Below are 17,521 nucleotides of genomic sequence, written 5' to 3' on the forward strand. Positions count from 1 at the left end.
TGTACTTGTGTATCCCTATTATCCCTTCAAAATTGTTAAACTTTATTTGCTCTCCTGCATAGGCTTAGTTAGGCCAGAGTGCGCACTCTGTGTTTTCCACCCTGCCCCCTCCGTGGTGCCCTGCCCCCTGTCCCCTTACCTTAGTGCAGGTGGGAGAAGCAGCCTGTTCCCTTCAGGCTGAAAATGGACTGGTGGGAACGACACTTTCCATGAGACCCTGGGGCTCGCAAGGTCTCCTGGGAAGCATAGTTCCCACCAGACTGTTTTCAGCCTGAAGGGGAGAGGGTGCTTCTCCAGCCTGCTTTGTTTCATGAAGGTAAGTGTGTGGGGGGCACTGTGGGGTGGGTGGGAGGGGGGTGCTACAAGGGGGTGATTTTCCGGGGGGGGGCAGGGGCATGCCCGGTGCAATGCCTGGTCCCCTGGTAGCTCTGCCTTTGCTCTCCTGTGAGTTTCTTGCAAAAGCTGACTTCAGTATGCGTAGGCAATCAAGGTCGCAAGCTTGCTTGAGCTTTCGCTAAGCCAATAGTTGGCTCTTGCTAATTTCCCACTCTAAAAGGTAGAGACTCCCACCACTTCGGGTACCATTGGGAGCAAATGTGCTGGCGTTCAGCCATCCCTCAGCTCCACAGCAGCAAAATCGAGAAGTCAGGGATGCCGCAAAGCAACCCTGCCATCTGATTGGACACCAGTACAGGGAGGGAGAGACAGGATGGGCCATTCCCAGGGGGACAGCTGACTATAGCTGACGCCCCTTGGAGGTCTTTTCGACTGTTGGGGAGATTTTTTTGGTTTTTTCTGCCTCCCTGCCCCTCCTGAAAGCCCTCTGAAGGTGGCAGGGCGGTGGTGATGCTGTTCCCAGCCCCTTGGGCTTTCAACGGTGCTGCCTGATGTTTTGGCTTTTAGATGCAATTCCAAACAAAAGGAAAAAACCCCAGAAGAGACTGTCTGAATTGTACCAGCCTCCTGCATGAATTCTCTTCTCAAAGCATGCAGGGTCTTAATTTTATTTGCAAAGGTTTTTTTCCCTAAAGTCAGTCAATAGATTCAGAGTCACGTAGCACATCCATACACCATGATGTAGCTACTCTGCCAATCTCAACCCTGATAAGCCTCAGATCTCAGGGGGAAATAATTATTAAGGGTGGGGGGGAGCAGCCTTTGAACATTTCTTAGCTCAGCTGGGGAACTGTCCAATGCAGTTGAATTTTGTTGTCAAATCAGCAAATAGCTTTACTCATGGCTGTTTCTCTTCTATACCATATAAGCTGTAACACAGTCGACAATCATTTAAAAAGAAAATTAATTAAGGGGAATAATTACTGGGCTGACATCCTTCTCCCTCTTGGTTGTAAGTGGCTAAAAAAACCAGGATTTAGTGAGCACTTAACAATTGAGCTATGCTTATTAAAATTATTATTTTAATCAGAGCATTGCCAGAAAATCAGTGATAGCACAATAGACTGATTCCCTGAAACTCTAATTACACTTAAATTCCTAACCACCTGGGGAATTAAATCCTCTCTTAGTGATACAGGTGATGTATTTTCTCCTCTGCCCCCAATCTGTGTGGGAAACACAAACTGATATTGCTCTGTGATCCCCTTGCCAAATTTTTATTTGTAGATCTCAGCTAACACTGAGTGTACAGATGTCTGCAAAATAAGAAAGGAAGGCTGGAAAAGGCTGTCCTGAAATATTACAGAACTTGAACTGTAGCTTCCAGGAGTAACAAAGAATCATAGATCTGGTGTTTACTTTAGTCTGAAGAACTGGTTTCTTTGGTCAGGCTGTAAAGGTCATTCCAAGACAAGTGGATCCGTAACTCTGTTGTCTCCTGAAGTGACTAGGGAGAATCTCTGACTGCTTTGTACTCTCCTTTTATGCATCTCCTGTGTGCTCCTTATAGCTCTAGGCAGAGAAGTTTGCACTTTTCTTAATTCCATCTTCTAGCATTTTTGGCCTTGTGCCATTAATAGCAGCTTTTCCAAGCCAGAATTCAGCACTAAGCACAAGGGCGACAGCTAAGATTTTTGTTCACAGACTTGTGGCTTAAGTTACATTTGAATACATGTCTAAGCTGCTACACTGTACTGATGTTTGTCCCCTACCATATACTCATGGACTCTCGTGCATTTTATAAAACAAACATTTTGGAAGGCTGAAAGGTTGGACTACGCTCCCACCACCTAAATCACCTAATACCTTTTTAAAAGTAAACCTTATATAATCCTTTTTAAAAATCACCTGGTTCTTATTTTTGAAGCCTCACAAAATTATTATTATTAGTAGTCCTACACTTACTGGGTTCTAAGCTGAAATTTATTTTGCATTTTTAAACAAAATAACTAAACCGTCACCTACAGTTAACTGTCATCAAATCCTAACCAAAAACTGCTTGCAGAAAATTATTTTTTTCAAAATCCACAGGACTCCACAACACTCCACAACATTCCACAAAACCAGTCCTCCGGAAAATACAATACAGAAAATACAATATTTCAAACTACTGTAGAACAACTGTAAAACCAAAGTCTGAGGAATGCCGAAAATATAAATCTTTTAAACAACCTTGAAAATCTCTTTGCCCCCCAAAAATGAACCCTTTTAAAAGGAAATTGCAAAGTAGTTAACAATTCTAAAACAAGCCAAAAGAAAAAGACCCTAACTAAACAGTATAGGCTTTTAAAACCTAAAACAGCACAAAACCAAACTAAACAATGTTGTTTTGTAAAAAAGAATCAGAAAGACAAGAAAGGCTCTCCGCCAGCTACACCAACCACTCAAAACCTAAAATACAGAAAAAAATGAAATAATTCTTTAAAACAAATTGCAAACCAATTCTGCCACAAAAACAAGAAAGTCTTTCCAGACAGGCAGCAAAATTATTCAGCACAGAGACAGACCAGAGCAGCCAGAGGCACACTAATGCTCCAGAAAATTTCACCTGAAATTATGTCAAACTATAGCCAGGTTTTTTTTAATCTTCTTTGCCTATGGTTTGAAAGCTATGGGCTATGAAATAATCATTGTGATTGGGCAGACATTTGCCTGGAAGAGGTGCCACTCTTTCCTTTCCTACCCACTGCTCAGGAATCCTGTTTTCAAGGAAACTGCATAGGATGCAGCATGAACCCGCCACCATCACAAATGCCCTTACACTAGCATAAAGGACATTTATGCTGTACAGAGGCACATATGATGGTGTTGGAGAGTCACCTGAAAGTGCAATGCCCAGGCACAGGAGCCTATGCTACCACTAAGGGAGCATGCCAGGGTTGGGTTTAAACAGTTTCCTGAGCCCTTTCAGTCCAGGAACGCCCAAATTTGCCAGTGCAGACTTACCCCAGCAAAATCAGTGGTGCAGCCCATTGTGCTGCATAAGCCACTTTCACTGGGGAAGATACAGAATTACTGTCAGCTTTAGGGCCATGGCACAGCAAATCTCTTAGGAGGCAGCATGGCTGTGACTTCTCTGGCCGTGGTGCAAGCAGGATTGCACTGCCTTTCATACTATTTACTGTATGTATTATCTTGCTCTTACTACACTGCTTTTTACTTTTGTAATTCCTTGTTCAGATGATGCATGGTATATCACAGTGATGGCGAACCTATGGCACGGGTGTCAGAGGTGGCACTCGGAGCCCTCTCTGTGGGCATGCACCCACAGAGTTCGTCATGTGGGGGGCGGAAAATCACCCCCCACCCTCCCCACACACATATATCTAGGCTGGCCTGGGCCACTATGGAAGGCATGACATGCGCGCACCACGGTGAGCAGGGAGGACTCGGCTGGCAGGCCTGGTGCCTGTGCAAAGAAAAAGGGTATCTACAATTTCCAATGATTTTCCTCTTAAACTGCAGCCCCCAACAGTGCATTACATGCCATTCCTGAGGGTCCTCCAATCTTCTGCATATAAATATGCTTTCCCATGGTTCAGTGATTAACTGTAGCAAATTGTAGAAGATGGTTGATTTGGAACCCATGGAAATCACAGCTCTATCACAGATGTGCTTCATGGCCTAGTTTCGTTTGGCTTGCAATTTATAATGCACATGTCTCCTGGTTTTGATATTTGCATATGACATCCACTGATGGTAGTTTGAGGTCATTTGCATCTCCAAACAAATAGGCCCCACATTTGCATAAAATCCACCTGCAGGGATCTTTAGACAAGAGAAAGCATATTCAAAACTGTAGTCAACTAGTGTTGTCTATGAAGCTTACCATCCACAAAAATAGGTTTAACTATTCTATATTCAAGCAAATGTATCCAATGCTTCTGTAACACACAACAGCCAATACAATATGTGTGCAATGGCATAATTTTGCAAAGAAAATGTATCGCTAAACAGCAACAGGATTTCTAGAGGAAACCAATTCTAAGTATAGTGGAGCTGTGAGGAAGACCTGCATTTATATTTAAAGATGGTTCTGGAAGGAGTAGAAGTTTTTATAAAACAGCTCCAGTTAGAGTCCAGATCACCCATCAGGATCCCCTTAAACTGCATAGTGCGCTTTAGAATGCATGCCTGAGAACATCTATTGTTGCAGAAAGTGAACCAGATTCAAAATAACTAGGGCAGTAAATCTCACAGCCTACTGAGGACTTCTGCCTTACTGCACCATGCTATCACAAAGGATGTACTCTTTCTCTCCAGCCATCCAGTACCAAACCCTTTACAAAGATAATCTGTGATCCAAATCAAGGTTTCCAGAGATCCTGATATGAGCAGCCCCCTGTGTCACGCCTTACCACGATGTTCTCTATGACTACATTGTGAGAAGAACTAAACTTAGACCACTACCTTTATGTGCAAGTGTCCATGCAGCCACAAGAGACCTGCTGTTTCTAAAGGACTATGTGCTAGAAAACAGGAAAATCTTCTGCTCTGTCTCTCCTTGCCAACCCCCCCCCCCCCAGTTTAGTGGTGCTGTTAAAAAAGGATTAGGACAGGGCACGATTAAATAGAGGAGTTTAAAATGACAAACAAGCCTCTAAATGGGATTAGAGTCTTAATGAAAGCAGTAATGAATGAATGAAGCACTGGAATATTACCCATAAATATCCAGCAGATAGATTAGATCCCTGGATACTGCATTAGCAGACTCTATAAAATTATTTCAATTACTCCTCATCGATAAATAACAAGGCCATATTCCACATAAAAGCAAATTCTTCTCTGTCGCTGTTTGAAGCCACTAAAAGATATTTGGAGGTTTTATTCCAGGAAGAGTGAGAAAAAGACAACACACAGAGATGATGAGAGATGCAGAAGAGCATGAGAAAAATGTATTAGCACTATATAGTGTAAGGAAGATTATTATAGCTACTTGATCTCTTCTAGTTACTTCTGCCATTATAAGAGATCCATCTCCAGTTTTTACAAAAAAATATGGTATATACACATGTGATATATAGACATATTTTTCTTTTGCACAGCTATTGGTACAGGCAAACAGAATTTGCAGATTTCTGAAGGGTTCTTTCTCGTTCCCCTGCTAAAGTCCCAAACTGTGCACAAGATGTAAGCCCAGGGATGCACACAAACATGAAACCTTTTATAGAGCCAGACCTTATTTTGATCTGTGTTTGAAGAAGAGTGGCAACTAACTAGCTAAGACTCAACTTCAAGCCACAAAGTCCCCATTATTTTCTGACAAATGCCAACCACAATCTCTACAGAAACTGAATGAAGGGACAGGAGCACCATGAATGAAGCTGGGGAGATGAAATCTATGTTAATAGAAAATATAAATTAACTTACCACAGGCCGCACTCTCTCACTTTAACTGTTGAAGAAGGCAGGAGAATCACGTGAACTATTATTCTCCTGCAGCTGAAGGGACAGATGACCTTTCCAATACAGTACTTTTATAAATCTTAAATAATGAAATTTCTTACACAAGAAATGAATAATTTCACGTTAAATCATTTCCTTCAACAGATTTATGCTGAGATCTGTGAGTATGCAGACAGAAGGTTCGTCTGAACAACAGACCTTCCACATACTTTCCCTAAAAACTACATTAACTGGTAAACTAATGGATGACTGACAAGAAACCTTGGAAACAGCATCCAGGTCACTAAATAAAAACAGGTGGAGTGACACAGAAGTGTAGATGCGTATTATTTTCTAATCAATTGTATTATTGTGATGTTATATTGGTCTCAATGGTAAAGACAAATATGTATATATATATATCTTGTTATTGTTACAACCACAACAATCTCAATAACTACATCTGACCGAGGCTTCCCACTCTTCCAAAACACAGAACAAAAACTCTAATCTTGGGGCAATACAGTTCTTGTTAATACTAACTAATCAAGTGCATTAACTGGCTATTGTGGGTTTTTTGAGCTGTGTGGTCATGGTCTGGTAGTTTTTGCTTCTAACCTTTCAGCTGCATCTATGGCTAGCATCTTCAGAGGTATGTCACAGCAAGTGAAATGTTAGGAGCTAAAACTACCAGACCACAGCCACACAACCCAGAAAACCCACAACAGACAGTTGATTCCAGCCATGAAAGTCTGCAACAACACAAGTGCATTGAGGTCTTCCTTTATTCTTCTGCACTTGGCAAAGGGAATAGTAATTTTTGGAGGCTTCTCAAATCCAGGTTGGGAAACTCCTGGAGATTTTGGGATGGAATTTGGGAAGCACAGGGACTTCAATTGGGTACAATGCCATAGACTCTACCTTCCAAAGCATCCATTTTCTGCAGAAGAACTGATCTCTATAGTCTGGAGATGAGCTGTAATTCTGGGGGATCCTCAGCTCCCACCTGGAAGCTGACATCACTAAGTATTTGTGATTTGGAAGTACCCTTGAGAATCGGATGAAACGGACATATAAGGAGCTCTCATTAAGCTACTTAGAAGCAGAACCAGCTGCCAGAGGCACAGGAGACTTCGTCAAGGAGTTCAGCTTTGAGCCAGTCAAATAAGGGTGAGGTTCTGGCCTCACACAGCAGATGTCTGTTGTCATGTAGATGACCAATTTGTTTTTGTTCTAAAAAGGGTGATCAGTGGACAGACTAGAGACTAGACTAAAACTTTTAGGAATGTTGATGCCATGGGGGAATATATATGTGTGAAAGTGAAGTGAAAACTGGTAGAAGGAACATTAACAATTTGAGATATGCAGATGATGCCACACTACTGGAAGAAGACAAGACATGACTACTGATGAAAGTTAAAGTGGAAAGTGCCAAAACAGGACTGTAGCTGAAAATCAAGAAGACAAAACTAATGACTACTGAGGAATTACACAGCTTTAAGGTTGAAGAAAGTGAAATGGTTTTATTTGTTGGTTCAATCATCAATGAAAAGGGAGTTGTGCAAAGAGTTGTCACTGGTGATGAAGATCAAATTATTTCATGCCATATATTCCCTTTTGCTATGAATGGGTATGAAAGATGGACAGTGAAGAAAGCTGACAGGAAGAATGTAGGTTCCTTTAAAATAATGTGTTGGAGAACACATTATTTTGTCTCATTATTTTGGTGGTTCACAATTTGGAGAACACACTAATTTGTCTCTTTGGTGGTTCACAATATCTGTAAATTGTGAACCACCAAAGAGACAAATTAGTGATCAAATCAAGCGTGAAGCTAAAATAATTAAACTGAGGCTATTGTACTGTGATCACATGAAAAGACAGGACTCATCTGACAAAAACAGTAATGCTAGGAAAAGTTGAATGCTGGAAGAACACAAGGAAAGTGAACATGAGATGAATTGACTCAATGAAGGAAGTCCTAGCCCTCAGACTGGATGACTTGAGCAAGGCTTTCAATGGTAGGATGTTTAGGAGATTATTAATTCATTGGGTCACAGTAGGTCAGAAGCACCTTGATGGAAGTCAACACAGACAATATTAGCATTTGCTAAACACTACAAACTAGGGCTTTACCATGAAAAAAATGCTTTGATTGGTACACTATGGGACTTATTTGTTGTAGCAAAACTTACAGCTGACCCAAGGCTAACTTTATGCTACCTAAATGTAAATATGTGTGGAGCTCTGTAGTAAAAATGGGCATTTAAAAATTTGGAACCGTTTGGATTCAGATTTCAGCATCCAGCTTAAACACATTCTAGTTCATTGATGTTGAATTTCTTATGTTGACAGTAGGGATATAGGATGAACTGAATAACTGACTTCTCTTCCTTTAACATTTCCATCAAATCTGAATGAAAACTCATGGCTCCATATCGGTCTCTCTGTAGGACAACCAGCCAGGGATGAGGTTAATAGGCCAACCCCATATGTGACCTCCCCTTTCTCACTTGAAATCTCTAATTAACTGACAAAAGAAAGAAAGTCCTACAGAGTGGATCCTCCCTGCCAAGCTGAGTTCTTCCCTCAATGATCAATTGGTAGTTTCCTGCTGGGTTGAATGAAGGAATTTCCCTACAGGTGAAGCAAGGGGGGACCACAAAATCAGTTTTTATTTCTCACTGGGTAACTAATCAAGGCCAAGCTGCCCCTGGAAGGGAAGAATAAGCTAGCAAGTATCCCCAGTAGCTTGGGGTGAGCATAAATAAATAACACTGCTAATGAAAAAAGAACCACATGGCTAAGATGAAGTAGGGAAAATCAGACAGATGAGACTGTTTGTAATGCATCGACAGCACGACAATTGGCAAATGAACCTCTACAGTTACCCAACTCCTCTCTTATGAGAAAGATTCAGGCAGCAGACAAGCAGGGTATGAGAAATGAGCAGCATATGTATCTAAGACAAATGGGAGCAGGGGGTAGGGGTGGGGGGTGTTGCTGTGAGACTAGGGAATCCGGCAGTTCTCTCACATTTTCATCATCTTTACAAATTTGTTATAGGTTAGTTATATTTTTCCTTCCTCATTACTGACTTCTGTTACATTTACCTACATAAATCTTTGGGGGGAAAACAAACATTGTGAGAGAGACACAGAGGTGACAGAATTATGTACAATATCCAGGCGTATCATTTTGCTCCCCTGCTCCCCTGGTCTTCAGTTCTTCATCTATGAACAGGATGTAACTATTTTGCTATATTGTGTCATGGTTTCACCTTCTTCTCATCATATGTGTATTTAAACCACCCAGCTTCTTTGTTCCTTCTTGCACTCTTGTGGTATGTCTATTTCCAAAACAAATTCTTGGGCTAGCTGAGATCTTGCCACTCTACCAAAGACATAAGGTCAACAAAACTCCTGAGATCTCTCTGAATGGGGCGGGGGAGGGAGGGAAATGCTCAGAATGCATGTTTTGATTTCCATGATTAGAAGAAGTCTTTAGCATTCATACTTTAGCTTAAACCTTCATCCTAATTCCCTGTCACCCTGGCCTAAGGGAAAGAAGACAGGGCCAGGGAACTGTCCCTCAACTAGGTATCTAGCAACAGGATTCAAGCAGAGTATCACAGTAGTAGTGAAACTGTCTAGCAAAGAATTAAGTTCACAACCCATTTGTTTTCTGTCTTGAGGGGAATCTTGAGGTTCTTTAGAAGCTAATCAGGAATTTTTAAAGACAGCTTGATTATACCACTAAAGGGAAATGTTATTCTACAGCACACTTATACACACATATACACATGCACATATAAAATCAGGTGAAGCAACTCTGAGGTCCAGTGCCCTACTAAACTGAAAATCCACCATAGAACACAGGACATCTTTAATCGATTGGGGGGTTGGGGTTGGCAGTCAATGTAGAAAGATACCCTGAAGTCATAATGTTTGAAAGCTATTGTCATAATCTAATTTTGTTCCCATCATTTATAGCACTCATTATTGCTAATATCTGACTTAACAATCTTTCATGAATTAATTTATCAATTATTTTTGAGAGGGAAAAATGTGGAGTTAATGTCACACACAATGAACTATTCCTTTGAAATAATGAATGATTTACATTCCCAGATGTTGAGAAATAAAGATGGAAAGAAACAACAACAAAAAATTCTGCAGACAGCTTGCCATCATCTTCAAATGGAAAGAACTAATCATATAGCCTCCAGCTATTTCAAAGCATATATCCACCTAATTATTATGGAACATTATCATTCCCAAACCATTTCAGAGGCAATCTGAATTCTTGGGTTACCTCCCACTCCATCAGGAGCAAAATGAATATAAAAAAATGTTATTGGTATAACAGTGGTCCATTCCACACAACACAAATAAAACATCTTGCAGATATTTAAAAAAAGAACGACTTCGGCTTTTTTTGTCTGCGTAGAATGGAAAAATAAAGCATTTCACACCAAAACGATTCACCTGCCTCTCCGCCACAATGTTAGAACTCTCACTTCTGTTTTTTGAATAGCTCATGCCTGTCATTTTCTGCTGGTCTGGTGATTCTTTATGTCACCTGCCATTTACAGAAGGTTCCCATAGACGTTTCCTCTGCTTGCAGCTCATTCACCCATTATTTCCATGAATAGAGTTAGTTTTCACTGCAAATTCAGCACACATGTCGTTTTTCCTTTGTTTTGTTTTGTGAGAGGTGCCTTCAAGCTACGAAGACTCAAAATATGCACATATTGCCACAAACCCAGACTTGGTCAATGACGGAATCAGCACTTCGAAAGCAGAATTCTCATTTATTGATCACAAGCATAGGAAAGCAGGTGACTTATATTGTCCCAACTGAGTACACTAAAGCAGGCAAAGCATTATATTCCCCAGATACATCAGGCCCACATCCACACACACCCTATTCTCCCCTGAAGCAGGAAGGTACTATTTCACACTCACACATATTCCTCAGCAGATGAGAACTGGAATGAAAACACCACAGGCGTAGTGGTTAAAAGCAGGTGTACTCTAATCTGGAGGAACTGGGTTTGATTCCCTGCTTTGCCACCTGAGCTGTGGAGGCTTATCTGGGGAATTCAGATTAGCCTGTACACTCCAACACACACCAGCTGGGTGACCTTGGGTTAGTCACAGTTCTTCTGAGCTCTCTCAGCCCCATCCACCTCACAGGGTGTTTGTTGTGAGGGGGGAAGGGAAAGGAGTTTGTAAGCCCCTATGAGTCTCCTATAGGAGAGAAAGGGGGGATATAAATCCAAACTCTTCTTCTTCTTCCACTCCATCTGCAACTGCAGAGATAAGGGCAGACTGGTACAGGGAAACATTTCCAGGCCTGCTTAAACAGTAAGCATTCAATAGGCAGAGATATGGCAGTAAGCATTCAGTAGAGGGAATTATGGCAGAACCCAGGATAAGACATTAGACGGTCAAGTCACATATTGTTGATTCTTATATAATGTTGTGCAGCTTTGAAGATACCTCCCTCAAAAAAAGAAGGAAAAATGACATGTGCATCAAACTGGCAGTGAAAACTAACTTGATTCAGATGAGCTGCAAGCAGAGGGAATGTCTGTGGGAACCTTCAGCAAATGGTGAGCAGCACAGATAATCCTGCAGCAGTAGAAAATGGCAGGCATAAGATACAGAGAAAATTAAAGTAAGAGCTCCTAAAAGACCTATTCTACACAGGCCATTTAGACCAGTGTGGGGCCGATAAAAATGCTGTTGTGGGGGAAAAGGTCACACAGCTGCCGATGCTACAGTGCAGCAGCAGTGGCGTCCCCCCCCCCCACAATGGTGTTTTCTTTTTTTAAAACAGCGACTTCCATCCAGTGCCAAGTGAACGGCATCGAGTGGAAGCTGGCGTTTTCCCCGCACCGCTCCCGGTCTCTTTTTACCTCCTGTCGGCTCCTGTCACTCTATGGAGGCCAGGTGACACACCTCCTGGCCTCTGACCCCAGAGGTGTTGCTAAGGCCACGGAGGCGTATCCCCTTGTCTCCACAAAGAGACGAGAGCTGGTAGGAGGTAAAAGTACAGTGGGAGCAGTGCGGCTTGTGCAGACACCATGCCACCGGCTGCTGGGCCAGCAGGGCCATTCACGCAAATGGCCTTGGGGGGTGTACCGGCATGAACTATACTGGTGCACCCCCGCTCGCATGGTTTGTGCAGAAAGGGCCTTCATGGTGGTGGAATAAAACATTTTCTGCTCCCCGCATAGAATGCAGGAAACGTTTTCAAAACAGCATCAAGAAAAAAGTCCTGATTTTAATATATTTGAAATGATATTTTCAGGAAAAATAAAATGTTTTGCAAACACTTGGGGGGGGGGGGGACTGTGCAGAATTCCACCACAAAACATTTTATTTCTCAACCTATAAATATTTTATTTGTGTTGTGCAGAATAGATCAGTGTCATATCACTTTTGGGGGAAACCCAGAAGTATTGTCAGTCTGCTCTAGGAATCCTGTTTCATGGTTTAACCACAGAGGTTTTTTGTGTTTTCTAGAACAGTGTGACAGTTGTCTGTTTTTTTCCCAGAAGTGATGTCATGCTGCTACGTGGATGGTGGCCCTCGGATTCCCACTGGGTAAAACTGGTTGTTGACCCTATGGAATATAATTACTATATTTTTTTTTCACTATCAGAGACTCCGTAACCTGATCATTCATCTTTCAGGTCGATTAATCCTCTGACTCTTTTCTATTGAAGGTAACTGTTTGGTGTCATGTTGTAACTGCTTTCCACCATTCTTTCTGCTTGAGCACCCACTTTTCATCTGTTGTTCCACCCAGTTCTATACATATCAGCTCATCTAGCTGTCTAAAGCAATTTAGAAACCCGACCACCATAGTGACAAATGAACCTACTTCAGATATGTACACTGAAAACATAGCACTGCAGTAGCTGACCTCAGTCTGTGGGATTTTCATTGCATTTCACTGGTGATTAATGTTACCCCCACCCCACCCCCATTTTTTTACATAGAAAATATCTGAAGGGAAGTCTCATCTGAAAAACTCAAGAACCCACCATGGAAAGCAATTGTTTTCATCGGCAAACCTAAGAGTAGCCAAGTCATTTAAACACACACAGGGACTGCATGGTACCCTAGCTCACATAGGGCTTCAGCATACTTCAGTGGTCCAAGAGTGGGGAGGGGGAGGGCATTCCTGGAGGCAGAGCCAACATTAGACAGCTCCCCACCAGGGTTTAGGGTTGGGAGTGTAGTGCCCCGGTCCTTTGGGTAGCATTTATCCTGTAAACCCTTTGGGTAGCATTTATCCTGTAAACACTATAAAGGGCTTTCCCCTGGGAGGAGGAGGGGGGTTTACATTTTTTGCTCTTTGAGCTGCTGGAAAGCCCTCTTGGAGGCAACAGGGCAGCACCACAGAGGCACCACATCTCACTGCTGAGGGCTGTGGATGGGACTGCTAGGGTTATACTGGACTAACATTATTGCTGGGAAGCAAAATAATACAGTTGCAAAAAGTCTTTCTTCCAACTAAGCCGAGCTCAAACAATGGCCCTTTACCTTGATATAGCTGATCTGGCCACCTACATCCATGCCACAGTGATGATCAGACTCCTGTAATGCACTATTCATTGGTCTTTCCTCAAAGTCAATTTGGAACCTTTAGCTTGTGCAGAATACCATAGCTTTGCTATTATCTGGAACTAGATGGAGCATGCACATTACTCCCTTACTACAGTTACTTTGCTGGCTGCCCATTAGTTGAGAACCAGCATGGTGTAGTGATTAAGAGCACATGGACTCTAATCTGGGGAACTCTGTTTGATTCCCCACTCCTCCATATGAATCCTGGTGGGTGATCTTGGGTCAATTAAGAGGGAACTGCTACCAGGACCCAGCCCCATGCATCTCGAGTTAGGGACCTGGTAGGAGGTGCTAGGGACCTGGTAGGAGGGAGGACTCCCTGGATGGCTGTTGCTCAGAGATGCTGCAGAACAGATCACTGAAAGTTCGGCCAGGGACTGGTTGTAGGGGGTGGAGAGGGAGGGTGGCCAAAATGTGCCTGCAACATGTCCCAGGACAATGGCGCCTAGGTCATCTTCCCCATCTGCCCTCTTAGATATGCCATTGCTTGCCACAAATAGTGAAACAATGCACAGAGATACTGTATTCTACATTATTTCCACATGCACCTCAGCTGTGAGAGAGGACTTGGAACACTCGTATATATAGTGACCAGGCATCCCGCATTTGGCGGGACACACCTGATTTTTAACAATTTCTCCCGCGTCCCTCCGCGTTGTAAAAAAGTTCTGATTTTTGCTGGCTCTCCTTGGCTGTCTCGTGCTGGTGATGGTGACAGGGGGTGCCCAACGCACCGGGCGCACAGCTATGGGTCACGTGGGGGGCGCAACCCTTTCCCCTCGCCCCTCTCCCCTCGCCGCTCCGTTTTTCGCCTGCTCAGCTGGCGCCTCCAGCTCCTCCGCAGATCCTGTTTAGCCAAGCCGGCAGCAGCCAGCCCAGCAGCCAGGCCACAGTAATCAACTGTGAGAGCCCTGAGCAGCCCTAAGCAAAAGGAGCAATTGACTGCTCAACTCCCCTTCCACCTCCCTGCAGAGACTTGGAGCCTGAGGACTCACTCCAGTCTCCACAGCTAGCCTAGCAAGCAAAGGCAGAGAGGGGACGGCTGCCTTTCAGAATGTGGAGAAGCTGACCAAAGCGCAGCATCGGCCAGGCTGAGTTTACCTCCAATCCCCAGGGCCAGCCCAGGAGTTGGGACTTTTTGTGGGCTGGGATCTCCGCTCTGGTTTTCCTTCGGCTGCTTTGCTCGCTGGTGGATGGAAGGAGAGGGAGAGAACTTCCTCACGATCTCCCCAACGAGGTAAGGGGGGGGGGAAGAAAGATTGGGAGTTGAGAGGGGGGTGGAGTGTTGAAATTAATGGGTGCTTTGTGTTGTTTGCTGGGGAAAATACCAGTTTCGTTTTCTCTTAGCTCATCATGCAATGGCCCTTTTCCAGTCTTAATTGCTGTGTCTTTCAATGGCAATTCATAGGTGATGAACTTGAGCTGCTAAAACAATTCCCCTTCTCAAGCTTCTGTGGTGCCAGCCTTAACCAGGGGGGTCGGGAACTCGCGGGCCCTCGAAAGCCGCAAACGGTTCTTCTTTAGGAGCTGGTGCGGCTCCACGCCCCTTCCTGGGCAGCGTGGGATTCTGCCCCCTTCCCCCGCGCAGAGACTGCCGCCGTGCCGCCGTCCCGACCGGGGGAGAGAAGAAAGTGGCCTCCGCGCCGCCGCCGCCCCCCAGAGAAGAAAGCGGCCTCCGCACCGCCGCCGCCCCCGAGAGAAGAAAGCGGCTCCGCGCCGCTGCCCCCCCCGAAGAGAAAAAAGCGGCCTCCATGCTGCCGCCCCCGGGGGAGAGAGAAGAAAGCGGCCTCCGCGCCGCCGCCGCCCCCCCAGGGGGGAAGGGAAGAAAGCGGCCTCTGCACCGCCGTCCCCCCCCCTGGGAGGGGGCAGAAGGCCAGCCGCCCGCTGGCCGCCACCGCTGGAGAAGAGAAAAAAGCTGCTCATACGCGCCGCCCCCTTCCAGGGAAGGCGAGAGAAGAAAGTGGCCTCAAGGCCACCGCCGCTACCGGGCCCCCGAAGAGAAAAAAGCCAGCACCAGCCGCCGCCTAAAAAATCCCTTAAACAGTCCGCTACCACACCCCCCAGCTCTTCCGCCCCCCCCCTGGAGTTGGCAACGGGGTCAAAAACACTGGAGCGCGCCAAGGTTGAAGAAGGGAGGGGGAAGGAGCGAGCAGAAGGAGAAGGAGGGGGAGCAGAAGCAGCAGCCGCAACAGCTGTTCGGCCGGTGAAAGTGAAACCAGCCCGAAGCAGCAACAGAAGCAACAGACAGAGTCGAAACAACAAACAGAAACAGAGCAAGAGCAGGGGGAGGATTATTTCACCCCAATTGCAGAGACAACCCAAGAAGAAGAGACCACCCAAGAGGTGGCCTCTGCAATCACTTCCTGAGAGAAGGTGCTGCCTCCGCTGCCGCCGCCTCACTCTGTGGGAAGAGAAAAAAGCGGCCTCTGCACCGCCGTCCCCCCCCCGGGAGGGAGAAGAAAGTGGCCTCCGCGCCACCGCCGCCCCCCCCGGGAAGAGAAAAAAGTGGCCTCTGTACCGCCGTCCCCCCGGGAGGGAGAAGAAAGCGGCCTCCGCGCCGCCGCCGCCCCCCCCCAGGGGGGAGAGAAGAAAGCGGCCTCCGCGCCGCTGTCCCCCCAGAGAAGAAAGCAGCCTCACTTATCCCCCCTGCCGCCTCCCGCCGGGCCTCCCCCCCCCCCCCCACGCGCCTCCGCCGCCGCCACCCTCCCTCTGCAGACAACAGAAGAAAGCGTCATGTACTCACCCCACAGAGAGGCTGTTGGGGAGAGAGAAGAAAACAGCGCTGGCCACCGCCAGGTCGGCCATTGCCTGCCTCTGCAGAGGCGGGGAGGAAGGTGCACGGGCCGCCACTCTGGCAGACAGAAGAAAGCGGCCGCCGGCACAACCGCCACACCACAGAGGCGCGGGGAGAGAAGAAAGCGAATCCCCAGGGTGCGTGTTCTTTCCGTGGAATTTTATTTTCCGTGGCTCTTTGAGTCTTAAAGGTTCCCGTTCCCAAAACCAAGGTCTCTGTTGTGGTACTCTGGAAGATGCTGGTTGGTTGTATAGTGGGGGGGGACTTTGGATTGCTGTTAAGTATTAAATGCTAGCTTAGCAGAGCATTCCTCAGTTCTTGCTTTTTTGGCATTTCTATGGTGCCTGACCCTAGTTCAGTGAAGTTTCTGGAGCTTATGAAGAGTTTCCATTATTATTCCTTTCAGAACACTAGAACCAGGGGGCATCCAGCATTGAAAATGCTTAGGAGAAGAATTCGGACTAATAAAAGGAAATATTTTTTCACTCAAAGACGCGATTAGTAAGTTTGGAATATGCTGCCACAGCAGGTGGTGTGATGGCTGGGCTAACCTGGATAGCTTTAAAAGGGGCTTGGGCAGATTGATGATGGAGGAGTGGTCTATGGCTACCAATCTTGATCCTCCTTGATCTGAGATTAAAAGGTCTTAGCAGACCAAGGATGCTCAGGAGCAGCAGGTAGCAGCAGAAGGCCCCTTGCTTTCACATCCTGCATGTGTGAGCTCCCCAAAGGCACCTGGTGGGCCGCTACTGAGTAGCAGAGCGCCAGATTAATAGATGGCCTCCGGTCTGTTCCAGCAGGCTCTTTCTTATGTTTCTACGCCGACTGTTGTACTGAGAGCATCTTTATACCAGTCCCCCTTCCAGTTTGTTGAGTCAAGCTAGCCATATGAATGGCTGTCCCCTTCTCAAGGCTACCCTGGGCTGTTTCAGTTAGGCTTGAGTTTTGGAGGGGCTTTTTCCTCTCAAAAAATAAGAAGTTTTGGGGATTTTTTCTGTGTGGAATCTGGGCCAGTTGGTCTAGTATATTTGGCATCAGTTTAGCATCAATTTCACTCCACAGCCCCTACAAATCTACAAAAAAAAAGAGATTCTTGTGTTTTCTTCGTGATCTGGGAGGGACTCAGTTCTTTGGAAGCCTGCTCTAATGCCAGCACCAGGCCACCAGCCTTGGAATTTGGCCAGTTGGCCTGTATATTTAAGCATCAGTTTAGGACATTTAGTGCCCTGTAGCTTTCTCCCCTGCAGTATTTCTGGATGAACTCCCGTCCTTTTAGTGTGTCTTCCAAAAGGCTTCAGAAACT

The 17,521-nt window shown here is 45.3% G+C and overlaps 1 protein-coding gene across 3 annotated transcripts in view; it reads right to left on the bottom strand.

Annotated features, from left to right (window-relative positions):
• Positions 1–17,521, bottom strand: part of PLXNA2 (plexin A2) — a 533,025-nt gene that overhangs the window by 244,150 nt on the left and 271,354 nt on the right. The window lies entirely within an intron of this gene.

The sequence above is a fragment of the Sphaerodactylus townsendi genome, linkage group LG05, assembly GCF_021028975.2.
Source record: "Sphaerodactylus townsendi isolate TG3544 linkage group LG05, MPM_Stown_v2.3, whole genome shotgun sequence".
NCBI classification, from domain to species: Eukaryota; Metazoa; Chordata; class Lepidosauria; order Squamata; family Sphaerodactylidae; genus Sphaerodactylus; species Sphaerodactylus townsendi.